Below are 9,680 nucleotides of genomic sequence, written 5' to 3'. Positions count from 1 at the left end.
GAAAGAGATATATAGTTCAACATCTTGAATTTAAGGGGGTACAGGTAATTTTAGATAGTTGGTACATAACCTTTAAACAATAGATCTTGTAAATTAGGGAAATATCATTTCTCTGTGAAGGGTACAATTAATTTGTTAAACAGCTGTAAGTATGACCATTTGCCACAAGAGATGGTATACAAAGTGGTGTAGACATGTTATTTTTACCAGTTTAAAAACAGATCTAGGAAGTTTAACCTCAAATTGCTTCCAGCCACAAAGAAAATGAATTCCCCCAATTATCCATCAGAAGCAACTATATCCTCTTATCCATCCATCCATTCTTCATAGTGCTGAGATTTTTTTCCCTAAACTTTACATCTTCTAAATGGATGATTATGGTTAAACAGTTTCCAGTAGTGTACAACTTGTTGGTGAAAAGAAAGCTTAAAAGGCTTACAATTCTGAATAGTAAAGTCACAGCACAAAGCAAAATCTATACCTAATATATAACCTCAATTTAAAAGGTTACATTCTGGACTGTCACCACAAAAAAAAATGTAAATTCATATGGTGTGGACTGTATGCATCTTGTCAAGCTCTCTATTTGTGTATAAGACCGAGAGAATGTTGCTGGTAGGAAGTAAAACTGAATCATGTCACTGCCTTGACTTACATTGTGCCTATTTGACATCTCTTTCTGTTGTCCATTGATGGTTTTCAATAACTCTTGTCATGGTAATTTCCTGTATTACTAAGTGAAAGGAGAGTTTACAAACCACACACAAGTCAGAGTTATACTTTAAACTTAATCTTTTAATAATATGAGCTTCACCATAGCCCTGTGACTCTCAGATCAATTCAGTGTCTATAAATGAATTCTGAGAGTGTCAACATAATGGCAACAGATCTTTTATAGGAAAGATCCACCCCTCTCACTTACATGACAAACCACAGATAATAGGAAAACAGCACAAAGGCCTTTTACTTGAGAGAGAGGATGCATTTTACCATAGCCATAAATTATCGTTCAGTTTGCTCTCTAAGACGAGGTTCTAATCTCGTTCTTGGTACTTCATATTACCAAAACATTTCCTCATCCAATGGCATATATCAATTGTCAATTCTAGATACTCCCATCTCAAATACACCCCTCATGGACAAACTCCCGGAGAGTAGTGAGCCTCTAGGTCATATACTAAATCAAGATAAGGGCAACATCAGCGGGACATACAATGGTTCCAGACATTACCATACTCCTCCCCCCAATGGCAAAAGGAGGGAGTGACTGGAGTACAGACATGGTGGAGCCCTTCACATGGTTTAACAGATATATTCATTATGAAGACAATGTTTAAACCTGACTTTTCCCTTTCTGATATTCTGCCTATTACCAGACATGTAAAAGACAAGCCTGACCTCTCCCCTCTCTGGGCCCCAAGTGACTTTTCCCTAGAGAAGAGAGGAAAATGCAACTGCCAACAGTATAGTCCAAACTAACTAATTCTGATTCAGCTACGACACTCTTCAAGGAACTATCAGTCTGCTGACAGACATGATCTCGCGCAAAGTTCGGAAGCAATTGTTTGTGTACTTTTCCAATGTACCAGCCTCCTAGAGAGAGAAAAAGAGAGTGAGTGAGCCAAGAAGCAACAACAGGTTGAGTTATGAGTACAACTTAGCTATTTAGCGAATATTAAAATGTTACGAAATTTGCTTGAAAAAAAGCAAACCTGGCACAGTCGGGGCAGCATTTGATGAAAGGTAGTTGAACCCCATTGGCTCCTGGCTATACCACATGCTGTCACTGGTGATGACCATATTCTTAGGATGGAGGTAGAGGGCGGTGGCATCTGGCAGGATCTTGCTCAGATACTTCTCCAAGGAGGCGACTGGACAGAGTGGACTATCAGAGTTCTGAAACATGATTCCACAGCGATTCTGCCAGTTCTGCATCTTTGTGGTTCGGTCTTTCTTCTTTGGAAGTCAGCGTTGCATATTTTGCTCCGTTTTCATCGTACCTTATTACAAACGACTGTGGCGTTAGCCTTCTATTGCCCTCTTTTCCTCTGGGGCCAAAGTGTAACTGGATATCAAACCACACTTTGTTCACTAGTCCTCTGTGTGTGTAGGGGCTTAGCACAGTAGAGTTTTGAAGAATCTCAAGGTCTTTTGCTGTAATCACCTTAGGATGGGTAGTTTTGTCCCTGCCCTCTCGTCTGAGTTTCTTTAGTACCCCAAGAAATACATTATTAGAGGAGTTAAACTCACTGTCCTTCATCAAGCACCAGGATCTGCTAAGGGGAGGGAGGTTAATGAATCTGTTTACGCCAGCCCGGATTCCGATATAGCTTGGGATGCAATACTCCCCACCTTGACCCCTTCGAACAAAACACTAAAAATCTCGCAAGAGGACATTCATTTCAGATTTCTCAATGGTTGAAAAATCCACTATCATCTGTTTCTCTGCCAGCCAGTCCTTAAAGCAGTTTATAGCCCACAAAGTTTGCTTGTTGGTTGCTTGTACAATGCTGCTCTTTTCTAATTGATCTAATACTCCAGTGTCTACCTCTGCATGTCTTGACACCATGGGCCTATCCGTATCCATGGTCAGCGACTCTTCTACAAACAGATCAAATGAATCAAATGTTATGTTTGCAAATTCATCCTTGGGATAACTGTGACAATGTTTTGTTAAGGCGTCAGCATGCTTCATTTCGGCTGGCGGCTAGGCGAACCCGAACGAGTGTGCTCGCCTACTCCCTTCAAAAGACCTTTGCTTGAAAAACGAGAACATGGCAATAGTACTGTTGGTCCATTTTGATACGCCGTAGCCAGTATACGCTTCCTCAAAACAGTCAGGATGGATCTAAATAACTCAAGAAATCTGTTATTCATTTAGACGTTTTTGTAAAGGAGATCTTAGTTAGATGTAAAATTGCGAGACTAATATGTTTGGTGCAGTATTTCTTAATGAAAAGATTTGCATCAAAACGAGTTCTCTCGTGACAAAAAAATACTTTATTGAAGAATCCCAATCACCGAAGGGGCGGGCGTAGACTTCAGTTCCGAACTTCAGCTTGCCTTAAGAAAAAAAAAATGGTGTAACCGAAAAAACCCTCACCGAAGTCCAAAACGAACAAAAACGTCTCAAAATGTTACCATGCACGAACTCTTCCGAACTGTTTTGGCTGGGAAGCATGCGGACGCCTTCAAAGTTGCAGAACGTAAATCATTCACAATGATACCTTTTTATAGTGAAAGTTATGAGGTAGCCATGAGGCAATTCCATATTAAATCAATTACCTTTGTGTTTTTCTAGTTGATCTAATATTTCGGTGTCTACCTCTGCATATCTTGACACCATGGGCCTATCCGTATCCATGTTCAGCCACTCTTCTACGAACAGATCAAATAGTCTGTGTGTGCAAGAACTCAATTCACCCTTGGACTCCTAAACAACAACATTTTTTTTTAACTTTGGCAAAGCGTCAAGTCCACAACATTTGGTGGCGGGGAGAGTGGGGTAAATTGAGCCAAATGGATTATATGAGCCACCCTTGCTTCTAGGAAACCATAACAAAATGTTTTATATTTTACCAAATATTTAGGAAGAGGTCATTATTTCATGGAGTCTGTCATACAGCACCCCCTGAAAAATCAGAATAATAAATAAATAAATATAAGGTAAAAAAAAAAGTGTGCACTGGCCCTTTACTAGTCATGTATTAGCAGATCGATATAGCAGTCTGTAGTGTGAGCAAAAAATGTTCTGCGCTCAACATACTGCATGTTCTTCTCACTATATTTGCTGGTGAGTGGAAGTTCTAAACGGATGCTTCAGATTTATATCACCAATGATGTATCTGGTATATTTTGTCTGTGGTGATACTTTTGAGAGTGAACGTGATTAAGTAGCCGTGAGGTTATTGCATATTAAATGAATCGTCTTTTTTATTTAAATCAAACTTTCTATACATGCCGACAGTAGAAATGATGAGCATGGCTCATCTTGCACCTGAATGACCAAACATTCAGGGGATAGAGGTGCTCAGCTGGCTCATTTTGGACCCCCCACTATCATGAAATACCCATAGCCCTGCAACTAATAAAGATAATACGTTACTTTAATACTTTAATATCATTTGAAAGCTTAAAAACACAGGATCGTAAAAACTATTTAATATTTTTGTCTCAATGCTATATGATAGCAAATTATTGATACAATCCTTATTTTATGTTTTTCAGCTCCATTTATAGTATTAATGGAATAATCCACTCAAAAATGTTTTGTTTTCTTCTTCATCATTAGTGCACTGTTGATCCAGTTCCAAAATGTTTTACATGTCAGCAATCAAGATTTCAAGATATAGCACTTCAAGATGCAAAGTGTATTATGCCACATCCTCATAATGATGTGTTTTGCAACATATGATGCATTTTGCATTATCGTGACAATGTGGCACAAAATTCTACAAAAATGTAGAATGATTGTACAGAACCTTAAGCCTAAATAAGTGAATTGAAATATCAGTTATACCTGTTGTTTTGATTTTCTTTTGTGCTTGAATGGTTGCACAGTCTTCAGCAACGATTAGATCTCCATCTGTGTGATAAAATGGCAACTGAGAACTGCAAATAAACTGCAAATATACAATACGTTGTGACACAGATTATTATTTTTTATTTTTTAAGGCCCGGACTACTCTGTGTCAAGGAAACAGGCTCCTAATGCTTACCTGTCCACATTTTTCTTTTTGGCCTTTGCATTTCTTGGTCCTGGTGCTCAGAGGAGTCAGATGTTTCATCAATTGGTATAGGGGTTCCCACTGGATTATTTTGTGTGGAGGGTTTGCCTGGCTGTATTGGTGTGGGGAATTTTGGCTATAGGTCTGGGGATTTTGGGCTGTATTGGTCTGGGGATTTTGGACTGTATTGAGGTGGGGGTTCCGTTCATGCAGATGGATGTGGGGATTCCATTCAGGCAGATGTATGTGGGGATTCCGTCTAGCTTGGTTGATGTGGAGGGGTTTCCTGGGTCTGTTGGTGTGGGGAGTCCATGTAGCTCGGCTGGTGCAGGGGTCCCCACTGAATTAATTGGTGAAGGGGTTCCCACAGGATTGGTTGATGTGGAGTGTTTGCCTGGCTCTGTTAGTGTGGTGATTTTGTTCAGGCTGATGGATGTGGGGATTCTGTCTAGAATAGTTGGTGCAGGGGTTCCTGATGGATCAATTGCTGTAGGAGTGCCAACTAGATTGGTTGTTGTAGGGATTCCCACTGGATTGGTTGGTGTGGATGGTTTGCCTGGCTCTGTTGGTGTGGGGATTAGGTTCCGTCGTAAAGATATGGGGATTCTGTCTCGCTTGGTTGGTGCCGGGGTTCTTGCTGGATTGATAGTTGTAGGGGTTTCCACTGGATTGATTAGTGTGTTGTGTTTGCACGTCGCTGTTGGTGTGGGTATTATGTTCAGTCGGATGGATATGGGTATTCTGTGTAGCTCTGTTGGTGCAGGGGTTCCCACGGGATCGATTGTTGTAGGGGCTCCCTCTACCTCGGCTGGTGCAGGGGTCCCGTCTGGCTCTGAAGACACTGGGGAGAACTGGCATTGGGACTCGGTGCCGAGTGTGACTGCATTATAAAGAATGATAGTTATTCAAATATCACTACAATGAGCATCAGAAGCTTTAATGTGGATGTCAAATAAAGAAACATGCGGTACACTACCTAGAAACCCAAAGCTCATCTTCAAGCTTAACTACAGTGAACTGGTTACAAATCTTAAAACAAAACAGAGAGCTGGAGAATAGTGACTATCCATGATGGGTGCATTAATGCCATAAAAAATGTTCTCTTCCCAGGTTCCTTAATTTTTTCTTTCCTCTTCATATATATATATATTTTTAAACATTGGATTCAACAATCATGCCATTTGTCTGGGGTAACAAAGCCCATTGTATCTGTAAAGCTCCCTTGCAAAAGCCCAAGGAAAGTGGCGGCCTAGGCCTACCAATCTGTAAACATTAATAATGGGCTGCAAATGCCAGGGTATTAGGTTTCCCTGATAAATTGGACAATGAAGCCCCCCTGTGGAAAAATATTGAAGTCAAGACCGCAACAAATTCCTCTCTTCCAGCCAAGCATTTTTTAAATACATATATACATATATTTTAAAACTTAACAAGGCAAGTCAGTTAAGAACATGTTCTTATTTACAATGACGGCCTACCCGGCCAAACCCTCCTCTAACCCGGACGACGCTGGGCCAATTGTGCGCCGCCCTATGGCACTCCCGATTACGGCCAGTTGTGATACAGCCCGGGATCGAACCAAGAATCAAACCAGGGTCTGTAGTGCACTGAGATGCAGTGCCTTAGACCGCTGCACCACTCGGGAGCAAAGCAGAGTGCCTAAACAAATAAAAACATTTCTCAAAAGAAAGGTATTAAGGAGCCTGATACCTCTATACACCTCAATGTTTTTATTATTATTTTGTTCCATCCTGGTCTGATAAGGTATTTGTTGGGTGGGGGAGAAAGGGTCTGGCTACAATATAACAAATAGATAAGCAATTTGCATCATTCAACCAGTTAAAATAACACATTTGAATGCGCCGATTCCCATTTTTGTTATGCTATTTACATGTAAGACATTATGTCAAAGGGTAGATCCAAAATGTTGAAATCCTCCTAGTACAACATTTATTTTATTACCCGCTACAGTGCCCTCTCAACTCAACACAACTTGTCTCACAGTCTGTCTCCTTTTTCTCCAACTATACGGAGGCCTCTACTAGTCACCCCAAGGAGACCTAGGGTAGCTAAAGAGTTAAATATTTAGATCTCAGATGATATCTGGGGAGAAACCCTGTCTAGAATTCACTCATGTTCCACCAATGACAGATATCAATTGATACAAAGTAATGCATAGGCTTTGTTACTCCAAAACCAAACTACATAGAATTTACCCCCAGGTCTCCCCACGGTGTGACAGATGTAAAGCCTTAGAGGTTTCATGACTTTTGTGTGAACATTTTTTAATGCTATTCAAAAGGTATATGAGAGGGCCATTGAATCTGACCCAGAACTTGCTCTCTTCGGTGGCTCAGAGACTGTTTTAAAATCATCCTATGAGGAACAACAGGCTCTGATGTTTGGTATGGTGGCTGTCCCCAAAAAATTATTCACAGAATGCAAGTCCCCCATCCGACCCCCTTACTTCCGCAGATAGCTATCAAAAATGATTAACACCATAAACATGGAAAATATTAGTTTTTACAGGCTAATTCCTCCAACAGAATAAAAGAAAATAGTTAAGTATTTTGTCTGTAATGTCTTTTTCGTTTTGTGTCGGATCCCAGTAAGGATAGCTGTTGCCATTGGCATCGGCTAATGGAGGATCCTAATAAATCAAATTATGATTTAGGGCCCAATTCTGGATAGAGACTGATTGTGACCACCGAATGTTGCTGTAGCTGTAATATTGATGTCACTTAAAGGAAAGATTCACCGATTTCTAACGTTATATCGTCACATTGCATCATATAATGCAAAATGTGTCATACTGGCTGTATGCTTGAATGGCGAATAGCTCAGATACACATGAAATGACCCCGGGGATTGATAAAATATCGCTCAAAGATGCACAAATACAATATAACTTTCAAAATGAGTGAATCTTTCCTTGATGCAATATTCCACTTTATGTCTAGCAGCTGAGTTTGAGTATTACATTGTAAAAGAAAACCCTTCTTAAATAAAATATTTTAAAAAGAAAGAAACACAAACAAACACTTACCATTCAGAAGAACTAAATAAATATTTCTCAAGGTTTCAATAGAGCCCGTTTCTTTTATGACTTGAGGGTGAGGGCAAAAGGAATCCATATCGATATGTTTTGTTCCATTTCTCCTTTTTCCAAGCAGGAGAAGGGGAACAAATCCCAGAGTATGTAATTTGTAGAGCTGAAATACAGAATCAGACATTCAGATTTAAAGTAGTAGCTAGCCTATAATTTGAAAAATAGTATTGTTATGTTTAACATTGTTTTATGAGGAGGGGGAACACTTACCAATACTTTAGTGGAAGTCAATATCTGAGAGCTATTATTATAATTGGGTGCAATCATTGTGTTCCCATTCGTAATCATACTTCTTCAACGCTTGTAACATCTCTTTTGGATGGTTAAAGAAACAACTGTTGCAGGTCTTACTAAACACAGTGGTTTGTGTCTGACACTGTATACACAGTGAGCCTGGCATTTCATCCTTTTTGAAATCTGATGAGAGAAATGACAAGCAGTTTAGTTATGCCAACTACCACAATTAGCTAGATGGCTAGCTATCTAGCTAACAAGACAGGTAAATACTGTAAAAGGCGACAAACTTACTGGGCAAGGGGCTCTAACTTCAGTACAGGGAAACGTTAGCTAACTAGCTAGCTAGCAAATAAAACTACAAACTAACTTAGCGAGTTTGCAAGCTATTTTGTAGCTGGGCAGAGCACTGACGTCCAACTGAGCCAAGCGAAGTTACACATCACATAGGTCCTAGGATAGGATATGCTAATAAATGTCAATAGAAAAAAGTTCAAACAAACGAAAATTAAGCAAAGACTGTTAGCAGCCAGCAACATGGGGGTGTATTCAGCAGTCATAACTGAAGCAAACGGGAAACGTTTTGCAACAAAAACTACAGTGAAAACGCCCAATACTTCTGTAGCATAGCAACAAAATCTTGTTTTTAACAGGTCTAGGTCTAACAAAAGCGCTCTCCGGTGGGCAGATTAATAAAGATACAAAAAATAATATTAGTTGATTTCAATTGTAATTTTTAAGCTAGTTTGTAAACGTTACATAGTAGTACACATACGACCGTGTAATATGATGAATATAGTCACAGGTAATGGATGGCCCGACACCATTTTCCTGTGACTATATTCTTAATATAGCACGACCTGTCTTAACGTTACTGCTCTTCTAAAACTGTTAGAACATGTATAAAACACAACATAATAAATATGTCTTACCGTCTCGATATGAACATAGAGCTAATTACTAGCTCAGCTATCTTGGAGTTGACTTTGCCCCTCTACTGTTCTTGATAAAATAATTATAATTTTTCTAAACGTTTACTTCCTCCTGCTGCTGCTGGTAGTAATAAAAAAATAACTTCCGGGTTGTGCCTTCAAAATAAAAGCTCTTCTTTGAAACCAAGTTACAATTATATACTTTCAATAATGACCGCTGTCTAAAATTGTTCAAATTCAATACGTTTTTTTCATTGGCCATATTAACAAGCTACTGCTACAGTGTTACACAATCATTTTATTTTTTGATTTTTTTTTTCCGGAGAATCCTTACCACTATTACACCTGGGTACTTATCGGCTTATCATGCTATTTCGTTCGTTTTTTTGCGTTGTTTGTAGTTTTGCACATAATGTTGCTGCTACCGTCTCTTATGACTGAAAAGATCTTCTAGACATCAGAACTGAGATTACTCACCTCAGATGAGAGGAAGAGATTTTCTTCAATGAGTCAGACGGGGGCGAGATTACTACAGACACCGGACCAGGCCAGATCTCCTTCATTCGCTGGAGAAGGAAACAGAGATTTCACTGAAAAAGATCAGGGTGCCTTGTGAGGATCAGGCGACGAGTGGCAAATCTGCCTTTGCCTTCAGTCCTGCTAGCTAGCGTTCAATCG

General features: G+C 39.6%; 1 long non-coding RNA gene across 3 annotated transcripts; it reads right to left on the bottom strand.

Moving 5' to 3' along the window:
* Positions 1-774: 774 nt before the first annotated feature.
* Positions 775-9,095, bottom strand: LOC115103581 (uncharacterized). Of its 3 annotated transcripts, none has more exons than XR_010460394.1 (7): positions 9,003-9,095; positions 8,047-8,253; positions 7,774-7,939; positions 4,719-5,607; positions 3,286-4,585; positions 1,713-2,601; positions 775-1,593 (listed from the first exon to the last, which is right to left on the bottom strand). It is a non-coding gene; the product is annotated as an uncharacterized LOC115103581 (long non-coding RNA). The 3 variants fall into 3 exon arrangements; XR_010460395.1 differs by having other exon boundaries at positions 1,713-3,378; positions 4,520-4,585; XR_010460393.1 differs by having other exon boundaries at positions 1,713-4,585.
* Between the last annotated feature and the right edge of the window lie 585 nt (positions 9,096-9,680).

The sequence above is a fragment of the Oncorhynchus nerka genome, linkage group LG21 (assembly GCF_034236695.1).
Source record: "Oncorhynchus nerka isolate Pitt River linkage group LG21, Oner_Uvic_2.0, whole genome shotgun sequence".
NCBI lineage: Eukaryota > Metazoa > Chordata > Actinopteri > Salmoniformes > Salmonidae > Oncorhynchus > Oncorhynchus nerka.
This window is presented reverse-complemented; position numbering and strand designations above follow the sequence as displayed.